This window comes from Melospiza georgiana, chromosome 3 (genome assembly GCF_028018845.1).
Source record: "Melospiza georgiana isolate bMelGeo1 chromosome 3, bMelGeo1.pri, whole genome shotgun sequence".
In the NCBI taxonomy this organism is placed as follows: domain Eukaryota; kingdom Metazoa; phylum Chordata; class Aves; order Passeriformes; family Passerellidae; genus Melospiza; species Melospiza georgiana.
In genome coordinates, this window is record NC_080432.1 from 90631661 (window position 1) to 90645417 (window position 13757).

Consider the following 13757-nt stretch of genomic DNA (forward strand, 5'->3'; position numbering starts at 1 on the left):
AAAAGAGTATTGCTGTAACTACTATACTAAAAATTTTGCCACAGTGACACCGACCAAGTGTTTGACACTGAAGTGTTAATATCAGAATATTTCTTTGCTGCTGTAATTTGATGTCTGCTTTGCTCCTGTCACAGCCAGTCAGTACTGGTATCTGACAGCTGAGGCAAAAACAAGTAACAATCTGCATGTGTGTTTTGTCCCCCTAGAACTAAAAGTATGGTTTTACACAAGAGAAAAGATACAGCAGGAAGGGCCAAGTCTGATAATCATTTCCCAGTAGAGAAGGCAGAGTGCTGGAAACACTGAAAGAGGGGAAAGGAGGTTTTTATGGTTGGATCTGAGAAGAAGAACCAGAATGTCAGATACAACTGTATTTAGTTTTAGGATGAACTTTCCAAAAAAACTTTTTGAGTAGTAAAGTCCATGAAAATATGAGCTGTGTTTTGTGGGTTATTGTGTGACTGAGTTCTTTTGAAATGTAACTGGATAAAAAGCTCAAGTAAGTCCTCTGGAAAACAATCATTTGGCACTAGGAAGTAGTAAATTACTTAATAAGATCTTTCTTTGTCAAATTTCTGTGGTTTCATGATTGACAGTCTTCTGCCTGCTAGTCTTATACTCACTCTTGTAAAATCCTGTATCATAAAATTAATGTGAGAGCTGAGTTCAGTTAGGAGTGTGTGCAAGTAATGGCAATGATGCAGTAGCAAGTAGCTCTGAAATGTGAAAAGGAAGCTTTAAGATAGAAAATTAAAGCAAGGTAAGAACCTATTGGCGAGTTCTTTCTCCCTGCAGTGCAGTCAATGCAATCAGTACTCTGCACCTTAGGTTCTTTAAATCCTGAATCCTAAATTCATGTTCCTACCGGCATCCAGACACAGATGAAACTTGGCTCCCTTGAGGAGATTCATTGACCTGATTGGAGCTCCTCCTGTGTAATGGCATACCCTTTCTGTCGTAAAGCTGGGAGACCTTGCACAGACATTAATGATGCTGCTACAAATCACAGAGATGTGCCCAGTGAGTCATTGGCACAGCAAGCCATAGAGCTCAGGTCTAGTAAATCAACTTTTTCCCTTCAGGAAGAAAATGCTTTAGGTGTTTTTGCAGTGTTTGGAAAGTTCCTTTTATTTTCACTAAAATAACAAAAAATCAAAAAACCCCTTCAGCATCCACCCTAAAACCTTGCTTTGCAAACCCTTGTTTAAATCAGCTCTACTGGCGTAAGCAATATAGTGTATATATTAAAGAAATTTATGTGTATTAAAGCATGAGATCAAATAGAAACAATTTTATGCCAATAACCTACAAGCATACAAAATGTGTACTAGGAAAGGCACAAGAGTGCAAAAATTGTAACTTTGCACAGCTAGTCTTTGAGAAGTTTTTGGTAGAAATGTAGAAATCTTGATGTGTCTTCTGTTTGTATAGGATTAAGATCATTTGAGACTGTAATTTCCACGGATTTTAGCATGTGGCCTCAATACAGTTACCCCAAGAGCTCAAGTGACTTGAGCTATCATACCACCAGAAGCAAGTCTGAAACTCAAGTCTAATATTCCCTTGGAGTGTGTTGTTTTCAGCCCAGGACAGCAAAGCCTCCTCTGCATGGCCTCCTCCTCAGCTGCACTTTTGCAGCAGAGACCTATTCGCACCAATAAAGTTTTAGGTTTTAGCAGGTTTTCCTCAGTGGCCTAGGCACACTACAAACAATTTCACCTCAAGGCAGAGCTATTCCTGACAATGCAAAAAGGTTGATTTAGCCATGCCTTCATGCTTTCATACAGTCTGTGTGCCTGCCAGCCACATGCATGTCCTTGCCAGGGGACAGGGTGGTTTGGCAATTGGGACTGTGCAGTACTGTTGATGAATACCTCCCATTGACAGCATGACAGTTGTTCAATAAAACAAAGACAAAATGCAATTTTTCTCACACTTTGCAAGTATGAGGCTTACCTTTTGGAAGCTGGAAACAATAAAGGATGTTGTCAAAGTCACCCCCTGCCCTGGGCAGCAGCAAGTCAGAAATGGGAGCACTCATCCTGCCAGACCTCCTTTGAAAACAAATTGCACAACAGAGCCGATAGCAGTTCTAATGGAAGCAACAACACAGATATTTCTTTGTGCAACTGTAACAATTAAGAAAAGCTAAAGCATTTTCTGCAACGCCAGAACTCTTTGAGTCAGCAAGAAAAATGAAAATGGCTCTTCTATGGAAGCCTCTGGAGAGAAACAAAGAAAATGAACCTGTAAATGCCACAGCTATCAATGCTTCCTTTTATTTCTCTCTCTTAATGATGGGTTTTAACCCTAAGAAAGAAGGAGGAGAAGCTTTTACTTTCCATTTTACCTCAGCCTAAATGATTTTTTTTTTTAAATTTGGATGAGTCAGTATGCACTTTTACAATATTAGGACATCCCCTGGAAAATCCCACTTTTAGGCAGCTTCCTATGGTAAGCCTGAAATATTTTTTACTGTGCTCTCCCTTCAACTGCCTTGATCACCAAATAAAAAGCCAAGATAATTAGATTAATTACTCTAGCCTACTTATAAATTTTCACCGGAAACAATTATCATTAGAAATAATGAATGTTTCATATTTACAAATTCATTGTCGGTCTCTTCCTCCCCACCATTTTTCTTACTAGAGAGGATAGGTTTCCTTTTCTAATCCATAGGACTGTCTTTTCTGCCATAAAATTTGGCCATAAAATTTGCTGTTGGTCTACAGCAGGTAAGTTTTCCAGTGCAGCAGTATCAACTAAGGGTGTTTTTATTTTAACCATTTGTTTATATTGTCAGCAGCTTAGTGTAGATACAGTTACCCTGGCATGGAAATTGTTTTTGCCAGTATAACTTGTTTCAATGGGAATGAATGTTTTCTGTGCCAGTAAAATTAGTTCCTTTTCTTTTCTCCCTGGCCAGTAGAAGCTGCACCCACACAAGGATAGCTTGCCAGAGCAGTGATATTGGTAAACTTTTCCTCATGCTGACCTGGTCTCCAAAACAGCATTGCATAAATAATAGAGGCAGGTGGGAGCAATCATAAGTGAATGCCAAAATACTGCAGCTGAGTTAATTCATATGTCAGAAGCCTTGTGGTGGTGTGGTTCTGTCAAGGGTCAGCTATTTTGGGGCAGGTGGAGAGAATTGCAGAAGGAGATGACACACTTCAGTGTTGCCTAAATTCTGCCTTTAGAAATAACTTTACAGTCAAAACTGCTTTGAAAAGGAGCAGGGCCAGATTATGGCATGACTCCAGTTCCTAGGTGGTCAGGACTAGAAGGTAGAAGAGATGAAACAAAAGAAAAAGCTCTCATGGGAGTAGCTGAAGAAGAGAAGACTTTTTTAGTTGAGCCAGGGATAAAAGGAAGAAAAGGATCTAAGTGTGGGGTGCTGGCAGAGGGAGAAAGGCACTTAGGTGGGCTGGGCCAGTTAGAACACCCAGCTCTTTGAACATGTGTCTCTGTGCTGGCTCACTCTGCACACTGGATGAAAATCAAGGTACTGGCTATAATTTAAAAGAGGCTGTTGGCTCTGTTCCTGGTGGTCTCCAGCACTGCCTCATGATGTCTTTCACTGCAGCTTCACTACTGGTCCCAGGGGTTGGACTCCAGTAAAGCAGTGTCCTTCTTGGGAAAGGACTTTTTGTCTGGAATTTTCTAGTTTCTGCAATGTGGTAGCAGTAAAGTCTATAAATTATTTCGCTTTAATATTTTTCATGGCCAGTTATCGCTTAATTTTTTGCATGCATTTAATCCATATGTTTTGGCCATGGTTAATTTTCAAGAGCTGTGTCTGGCATGCCAACAAATGATCTCTGCTCTGAACCAACTCTTTTGAACTACACCAGTTGTTAACAAATGTTTCTCTGAGCAGCTGTAAGGCACCTGGATACTGTGATGAATGTCACAGTCTAACCAAACTAAATAATGTCTTTATAACACATATCAGATAACCCGAGTATCTACTGCTGGTTATGACATTTGTAAACTTATCCACTGCTCTAAAAAAATAATGGCTATTGTAAATATTTAGATATGATCCTTCTCTGTATGAAATAAAAGAAAGTGAACTTTATACTGGAAATTCTAGAAAAGCAGAGCAAAAATAAAAAATTGGGACCATTTGGCAATATTTTTTACTTCCTTATTTAAATTAAAACACTGGACTTACTCAGGTGCTCTCCACAGGTCTTCCATTGTTTTCTGAATTTATGGATATTTAGACTTTATTTATTGTCAACAAAAATCTATTCACAGAGTGTCAGTGTACCATTTCTTGCCTTTATATGAAGAGAGATATTATTTTTACTGCAGCAATTGAAATTCATTCAGAATGAGCTGGAACCCTTTGCTGTTAATGCCTAGGATCTGAAAAATATTTCTTGCAACATGTTTCTACTACATCCCGTTGAACTCATTTTACAGTTTGACAATGGCATTATGGATTGCTTAATCTTTCCTTTCCCAGTAAAGAAAAGTCAAGACTTGCCTTCCTACTAGATCAGTATTTCTTTTGTCAACAGAGGGTTAATGAATAAAACTGTTTTCAAGGTCAGATTGGCAAGTCAGGCTTATAAAAAATCACCTCATGCTTCAGCAGTGATAAAACAAGAATTGCAACTCGAGTTTTGCTTCTTTGTCTTAAAACCATCTGATTAAAAATAATGACAGATCACTCTGACATGCATCATAGGTTTGAAAGCTAATTCATACTCTTCCGTATTATTGCATTAATGACTAACTTCTGCAAAATAACATAAGGAAGCCAAAATCCCTCAACAAAAGATAAACTGCTAAAAGCAACAAAAGATAAACTGCTATTCATTATCCCTATCAGTTTAGTTATTTTAACAAAATATTCATAATAGAAAACGATTTTTATCTTTGGATATAATTTCCTTTCTATTTATTGTTGTTTGGTGTCGATAATTGAGATTACTGTATCCTTTTAAGTCCTTATAATTCCAATTGAGTTTAGAGTTGGTTCTTGGTCCAAAGTAAAATTTTATCAGTTAGACCATACCTGATGTCTTCTGTAGATACTTTTGCTGTTTGATCAGCAAGATCAAGACGCTTAAAAGTATTTTAAAATGGCATAGGATTATTAAATTGCATGCTGTGAAAATCTAAGGTTTGTCATTGTTTTTTTCCCTTTTGGTGTACTTGAAATAATGTATATCTCAGTAGTACTTGAGATTATGCCTAATGGTAAATTTAGTCAGGAATGTGTTTTCACACTGTAGGGCCATCCCTCATTACTGCATCCATGTGCCTAACTGCCTCAGCACAGCAGCAGGCAAACAGCAGCAATGATCCCAGTAACAGCCCTGATAATAATCAGATAAACATGAACAGAAAACTCACTTCTAATTTTTTCTCCTTTTTTTCCCCAGCTACTTATTCCAAGCAAATCTGATTTTTTGGTTTTTTGGGGTTTTTTCCCAGTCCTCCCCATGAAACCTTGCTACTTACACCTCCCAGAGTGCACACAGGTGATGGCCATATTTTGATATCCAAATATTTATGGAATGAAGATTTCACTTTCATCAGTGAAACTGAGAGGTTGCTTTTTTGCTTTGTTTTTTGAAGCCACATTCACCATTGTGTAGGCTGATCCACATACTAGTGTGGTAATGTAGCAATCAGTCAAAAAACCAGAAATAACCTGACAGCTCAGCAATAGGGAAACTTGAAGAAGTGAAGGTAAATCACATTGATTTCAAATTTTATGAATTGAAAAATAGGACATTTTTTCAAGAAAGTAGTGAGGCAAAATTAATTTTTATTTAAATTAAAGAGCTAAGTTTGAAATACATGTAACACCCTTAGGCGCCTTCATCTTGTTGTTATCCTTCATCGAAACCTTCTGATTCCAAAAGCGCTCAAGGCTGAAGAACCTCCATTGTTTTTGCTTGTTTCATTGTATATAAGAATCAGCTTTTTTGTAAGCAAGGACTCAAATTATGAGGAACTTTCAATAACATTCCTCAAGCCATAATTCTCCCTAGGAGTTAATGGAGACTCGACACTTTCTTCTCTCTTCTCTCTATTGAAAACTAATGGTACAGATAAATCATAAGCCTATTTAAGCATAGGATATAGTTTTGTCCCATTCTGCTCTTTGCATGGTATAATAAGAAGCATCTGAGGAAAATGGCATGCCTTGAGCAGTTAGGGATGAATCTGGTCATCTGCCATCTTCCAGATAAATTTAGTGTACAATAAGGATTTGAGAGTACAAAATACTGTGAATAGTAGGGGATAAATACTTGAGAATGGTAACTAAATCCTGCATTTTGGAATTATCACTGTGACCAACTGCCCATGAAATGTTTCTCATTTTAATGTATAGTGTGTCTGCATATAATTCTAGCTCTGTATTTATATCTGCAGCCATATGCTGTTAGATTACCATCTCCTGTTCTGACAAATTACTGGAGCTGCAGTTGCCAAAGCAAACAGAGCTCTTTTTTTTTTTCTCAAAAGCACCGAACACATAACACATGACGCACTTCATTCTTTCTTATGTGATAACTATTAAAATAACAAGCTACTAATATGCACAATGTGTAAATGAGCAGCAAAGTTAAAAACAGAGGAGAAAAAAAGAGTCCTACATTTGTTACTGGCTGCTAATCAGAGCAGCTGTTTGGGGAGTCCTTCTTGGAGAAAGCAAGAGACACAGGTGCATGCTCAGTCTATTTTCCTGCACCCTGAAGAGTCTGGAGAATGCCATTGCTCACCTTAGATTGGTTAGTGGCAGAGACTGTAAGAAAGTTTTCTGTAAATCACAGGAGATTAGTGTCTTGCAATCTGAGGACCGCTGGGGTACGGTCTGTTTGTTTAATTCATTTTGCTTTGGTTTACTCATTGGAGTGGGATTCCAGAGCCGGAACCTAGCTCTTGAAGGAGAAAATATTGGTTTAATCAGAAATTTAACAAGTTCAGAGATTAATTGCAAGACAGGAAATAGCAATAGGCTCATTGAGAATACCATCATTATATCACTAAACAAAGGCCCAGAAAGGTGAGTGCCTTATCTCATTGAAATCTTGTGTTCATCTGCTGATTTGACAGCAAGCCTTTTTCAGTGGAACAAATCTATACATATTTTCCAGCCAAGAGTTATGAGTGGGAGTTTTGCCTGATTTCAACAACTTAGTAATCTCTCTTTTGGCTGACAATGAAGCAATATGAATATTTTAAAACAAATATTTGTCTTGCAGGGTCTCATTTATATTCCACTGTAGGAAAATGTTTAGCATTGTCAGATCAACATGCTACTTGTAGACTTGCCTAAGTTTTCAAGAAAAAGTATGATCACCTCCATTTACCTCTACACCCTTTGACACCTGATAGATGCTTGTATATGTCAGCTAGAATTCAGCATAGAAAGCAACAAATAGTAACAAAAAAAATTGTAAAACCTACTCATCGTGTAATAGTCAATCTGTTTCTGGGGTAAAATTGATCTGTGTTAAAGGATATAAAAATTGGAGATTTACTTTAGCATAGATCTCTAGACTCTTTGGGGTGTAATATCCCAACAGGCTTTAATATGGACTATAGGAACTCAGACCCAGCAGTGGCCCCTGTCACAAATTGTTACCAGTATTTTTGACCAAACTCAATACTTTCTTCTTTTTCAAAATATTTGCAGTAGGTAATTCCCCACTGAAGAACAAAGTATAGAACAGTACAGTAACTCTCAAAGATTGTGCTATCCTGTGAATGCTGCTGGACTTTGAAAAGAAATTATTAATACCTTCCAGGGCAGATATGGAACTGAGACTTCTAATTTTGCAATGTTCTCACCCACTGGTATTTTTCATGTGGAATAAGGAAGCATGAAACACTCTGTTTGGGCTTGTTCAACAGAATGAAGTCCGAGAAAACATTCATTAGTGAGAAGGTATCCCTTGCTTCTGGAATCATACAATGGTTTGAGTTTAAAGGCAATCTAGTCCTACCCCCCTGCAATGAGTAGGGACATCCTCAAGTAGATCAGATTGCTTACAGCCTCATCCAACCTGACCTTGACTGTTTCCCAGGATGGGGCATCTGCCCCCTCTCTGGGCAACTGATGCCAGTGTTCATCACACTCAATGGAAAAAATTTCTTCTATGTATGAATTTTGAATTGACCCTACTTTAGTTTAGAATCATTATCCTTTGTCCTATTGAAACGCGCCCTGTAAAAAAGTTCTGTTTCTTGTAGCCCGCTCTGAGAACTGGAAGGTTGCAATCAGGCGTCCCCAGAGCCTTCTCTTTGCCAGGCTGAATAAAAGTACACACTTCCCTTTCCTATTTCTGACTCTAGGCAGCAGAGGAGGAAGGGCACTGTTCTGAAGAACACTTGTTTCAGCTGTGCATGCACTGGTTGTATTCTCAGAACAAGGTTTTTTCATGTGCTCTGAGTGGTGTAAAACACAGAGGTCTTACTTAATGTGGTCCTGTAGCTCCTTCTATAGTTACTAGAGAGAGATGGACTGCTCCAGCTTCTCTCCACCCTGCCACAGCCATGTCTTGCAGTCTTTCACACTGAAGTAATCTGACTTGCCCTCTGGAGGTGGCTGATCTTTCTTCCTTGGGCTGTAGATATAGACATGATTCCTATTTTGTCCAGGGAAATTTAAGGAATTAAAGTTTGCTCAAGCGCACTCTAGAGTTTGTTAGTGGAACCTGAGTTGTCCCACAGAAAGGTTTTCCAGCTGAAGCTCTGTGTAATTATCATACCCTGCAGTGTAGGGCAATGTCTCTACTTTCTGTTAATTGCAACAAAACCTTTGCCTTGGCAAGCCTGTACTTTCCTGTTGAAATAATGTTGTCAGCTGTGCATGAGGAAGTTTTCTATCCATTCAGATAATTACTAAGGTCACATGCAGGAATTCACAACTAGGTCTACTCACATTTATTTCCCAGTTGATATAAAGCACAAATGTATCTAAATCAGGTTATAGGGACAGCCAGGGAAACTGCATTGTTCAGGCAGTGTGTGTCACACTTGAAAAAGAATGGGCAGAGATAATGGAAAGAAAAAGAAAATCTATGACATTTATTGTTAGCTACTCAGATGTAATTAAAACTGATGTTTTGATAGTATTAAATAATGAGCTGTGTTGATGTAAGAAGGCACCATTATTCAAACTTAATTGTGTGTCTCTAGGTTTCTTGTGCCAAGTGAGTCCCCAAACTACTTTAAAATTAGGGGAATAATTGTAGACTGTGATTCAACTGTTAACTTAAATGCAATTCACACAAAGATTACATGGAAAAAGTTATATTTATCAACTTATTTGTTCCTTGTCTTCATGCTGAATCATATGTTTAATAGCACTGGCATACTTCTAACTGTGAGGTGGTCAAAATTCCTTAAGCAGGACGTATGCAAAATATATTCATTTTAAATTTCCCAGATATGGTGGGTTTAATCATTAACATGTCTTTCGGTTTGGTCTTAGTAAATCAAACTGTGACCAGCTTTCACCAGATGAGAACAGAGGAGGCACAAAAGCAAGATATTGTTTGTTTCATTACTGCTGGTGGTTGAAAGCACCGAGACAAATGTAGGCTTCAATTAGGTTTGTGCTTCATGTAGTGCCACAAAGTCATTGGTTCTCTCACACAGCTGGAATCTCTTTTGCCTGATGCAGTATGAAATGAACAATTGAATGAGGTAAAGTAGGGAGGAAAAAGAGTTCTCTTCTAAGGATGCCATCTGCTAAAATTGGTGGGGTCTGAGCAGAACAACCACCACACTGCCCTGAACACGTCGGCCAGAACCTTTATTATTTGCCATGCTGTATTACAAAACCTCTTGAACTTCAAGGAGAGTTTGAAGAGCTGGCAGTTAGGAGGAGAAAGACATTTTTTTGCTTTACTTCTGACTGTATTTGAAAAGTAGCAGAGTCACTGCATAACCATAATAAAAGTTTCTTGTACAATCACTTTCCTTTCAGTCATCTATCAAAACTTTACAAAGTACAGCAGCACCTTCAGTCTGGATAAAAGGTTGAATTTTAATATTTTCATTCCTTTCATTTTCATCCCATTTAATATTTATTTCATTTAATTTCTGTGATTTTTGTGAAATACAAGATTTTTGTGAAATGCTATTAGTAATATGTTATTAAAACAAATTCTTATGCCCTTTTTTTGCCTGTAACTCCAGTGATGGAAAAAAAGCATGGCATTTACTTATTATTTTACATACCTTTTCCCAAAATTTTGCCTTACTAAAGAAAGATCTTTCAAGAACTGTGATTCTGGGAAATCTAGACACCAGATGGAATCAATGGTTAGTTGGAAAAGTGAATCAGAGAAACAACTGTACAATCAGAGAGTCGTAGAAATAATTAAGGTTGGAAAAAGGGACCTCTGAAAGTCACATAGAGCAGGATTTACTCTGAGAAAAACTAACTTGAAAGCTGATCAAGATGTTTAGGACCTTGTCCACTAAATTTGTGTTTCTCCAAGATAGACTTGGCAGATTTTTGGGCTACCTCTTCCAGTACTTAAATCACTGTGAAAATTTTTCCGTATTCAATCCTTATTATGTATATTGTCCCTTGACCTTTCGCTGTGCACATAAGTGTACAGCACCAAAGCCTAGTGCATTGATCTTCCCAACAGCTGTTAAAAGGATTTTCTCAAGTACCTCACACCACTTTTTCTATTCTTACCATTTTAGAAACCATTTTAGAAAACATCCTGGATGTGAAGGATGAGGGCTACTTGAATCTTGTGTTGATAGGGACCTCAGCAGTGTAAATCTAGCCTGTGAACATCTCTAAACCTCATGTCCATGTAGGGTACATACAACTGCTGTCAGTGCTGTGGTGATGCTACCAGAAGAGCACATTTTGGAATGATGGAGCATCTGGCAGACACTGACAAGTCTACATGGGGCCATACTGATAGTTTTGAAGGAGTCTGATGTTAAACATAAGATCTGAAAATGTTTTTGCAAGCCTTTGCTAGAAACAGTGTGAGGGACAGTTCTAGGAAGTGATCATGGGCTGAGAGGATGCTCAGTGTGGAGCTGGGCTGGCCAGAGGAAGGTGATGGTGCTCCCTAAGCAGTGAGAGAACCTTCAAAGAGAGGGCATATTATATTTTAAGGCAAGAATATCCTTCAGGAAGGTTTAAAAACTAGTAATGATTCTGAGGGAAAGAAACACTTTTCATTCTCATTTGGGTTTAACTAAACTTCTCCTGATCTCCCCAGCAAATCCATTTGACTTGGTAGATTAGAAACACACAATTCTCTGTATTGAAAGTTCCTCTAAGTAGTCCCCAAAAGTTTGAACTTCTAATTGCAGGTTTTCTATGGTATCAAATCAACTAAAATGGCAACAGTGCCAGGGATGTTTATAAAGGAAGCAGCCTTTAATCTCCTGTCCTGCCTGATGCCCCGCTGACCAGCTCAAGCTGTTTTGGTGCAGTGGCCAGAGCTCCATTGAAGTACTCTTCTGCCTGTCTCACACACAGAACAAAAGCTCTCTGCTAATCATTTTCTTTCAAAGCAGACCATTTAAAAGGTTGTTTCTGTGTCTTCAGGTCTTGTCCTTACAGGTCCAGAAAGGATTGCTCTTAGTGGTTTGTGCAAAAACAGCCTCAGGTTTTATTGGAGATTACCACCAAGATAAAGACACCGCAACAGGTCTTTAATTATCTCTCTCACTGCTTCTAGTAACTTTCATTGGAATAAGAAGCAGCTGGTAGAGTCCATGGCAAGAAAATCCATCAATTTTTTTGACATAAAATAATCCAGCAGTTTTGGGTCTTTTGATGGCAAGAGAAAACTTATTCTCTCTTCAGGTGGCATGGTGGCTGTTAATAGGAGAGTATCTACTTTTCTACCTCCTCTAAATCTGTCTTTTCAGCTACCATTAGTTAATCATACTAAAGATTTATTGCTACAAGGCTCTTTGCAGCTCCCACAAGACATTTCAGACTTGAGACCTCTTACTGCCCTGCCTTACTTTTTTTTTCAGACATACTTTTTGGATTTTTCCACTTATAAATGCATAACCCTGAATGAATTGTTGTCAGCTTGTTTACAGGATCCTTTTAAATGCTTTCCCTATTGCTGGGAGCACATCTTTCTTATTCTTTGTTCAGTTTTTCCCTTGACAACTGAAAACAACAATAACAAGAAGTGCCCAAGAGCTATTTTAAGTCTTTATAGTTATTATAATTGCAGTTTTCATAGGATTTCTCTGCTGTACTTTGGAAGCAGACGTTAGTTTCCATATTAAAACAAGTACATGCTACAAAGCAAAAGAGTGTGAAATAGACTTGTGATAACCTATAACTTAGGTGTTTATCAAAAGATAGCATTTTATTGTGTTAAAATCCATACCCTCATACCCTGCAGTAACAGTTATGCCTCCTATGGAGAAATTAATTTCCACTTAAAATCACAGTACCAAGCACAAGGTAATACTCATCCAAAGTACAAAGAGGTTGAAACATACTGGATTTTTTGATTGAAATATCTGTCACACTTTTCAAACATATAAGGGGTTTTTTAATCTAAGTGCTTTTTAAAAATCCTTCTATAGATCACCCTGCTTGTTTGAGCTGCTGAATACCTTTCAAAAGATAGCTAGGAGCAAATGCAAAAATTAAAATTTCACACATGGCCGATTGTGTAATGTTTCGGTAGAAGTATTAAGAATGGAAGAGTATTCATTATAGTTAGAGTGGACTGAATTTGAGAAAGAAATTCAGGAGAATAACTTAATAGATTTACTGAAATGTCAGTTTTGGGTTTCTTAGTCATTGAACTACTTTAGCTTAGCAAAATCCTAGCAAAAATCCTTTTGTTTGTATCACTGCAATACAATAGAAATTAATTATTTCTCGTAGCATCTTACTATAACAATTATTAATAGCTAGCTTTTTTAAAGGTGGCACTTGCCTGAAAAGCAAAGTTGTAACAATCAATAATTCAGCCTGTTTGCATTCTGATTGATTTAACAATAATTTACTTGCCATAAATATTCTGTTATAATTCTCCATTAAACATCTGCTGGTTTTTTCATAACAGTTGTCAGCACAAGAGACAAAACAATGATTCTCTTATTTATGAATATGAGTACCATAGTGAAAAACCAAAAGAGGAAAATATATCTGTTTTACTATAGGACTGGTTGATACCTCCATTGCCCAAATCAAAAGAAGATGTCTGTGCTTTTATTCAGTTATACCACTCTGTAGTGCCTTACTTTGCTGTTCCATGGTTGTTACTCAGGAAAATTTGCTATTCATTAAAAAGGCCAGAAAAACTTGGCCTCAATGACTGAAACACTGTAATGAAATGCATTTTTAGAGGAGCCTCTAGTAATCCCTGATCCGAACTGGCCCTGAGTTATTTACAGGTGTGGGACTGCATTAATCAATGCCAGGGGTAGCCCCGTTTGATGCATAGGAACGGTTCCATAAGTTTAATTTATTTGTGGGCTCTGTGAAGTACACAAGCACAGAGATTTCATCTTCCTCTTATGTAGGACATGGTAAAGTCACCTTTATTTCAGTGGTGCAACAAGAGAACGCTGAGATTCGTGCAATTGATCATTCACAATTCTGGAGATGGTCATCTTGCTGAACAGTGAATTTAAGCACCAGTCCCGCATCCTCTAAAATTACCTGGGAATATTCCCACAGGCACTGAGGGCAAAGAATCAATCACTGTTACTATAATTAATGGTAGAAGATGCATTTAGTTCTGTGGGAGCATGGAATTGTT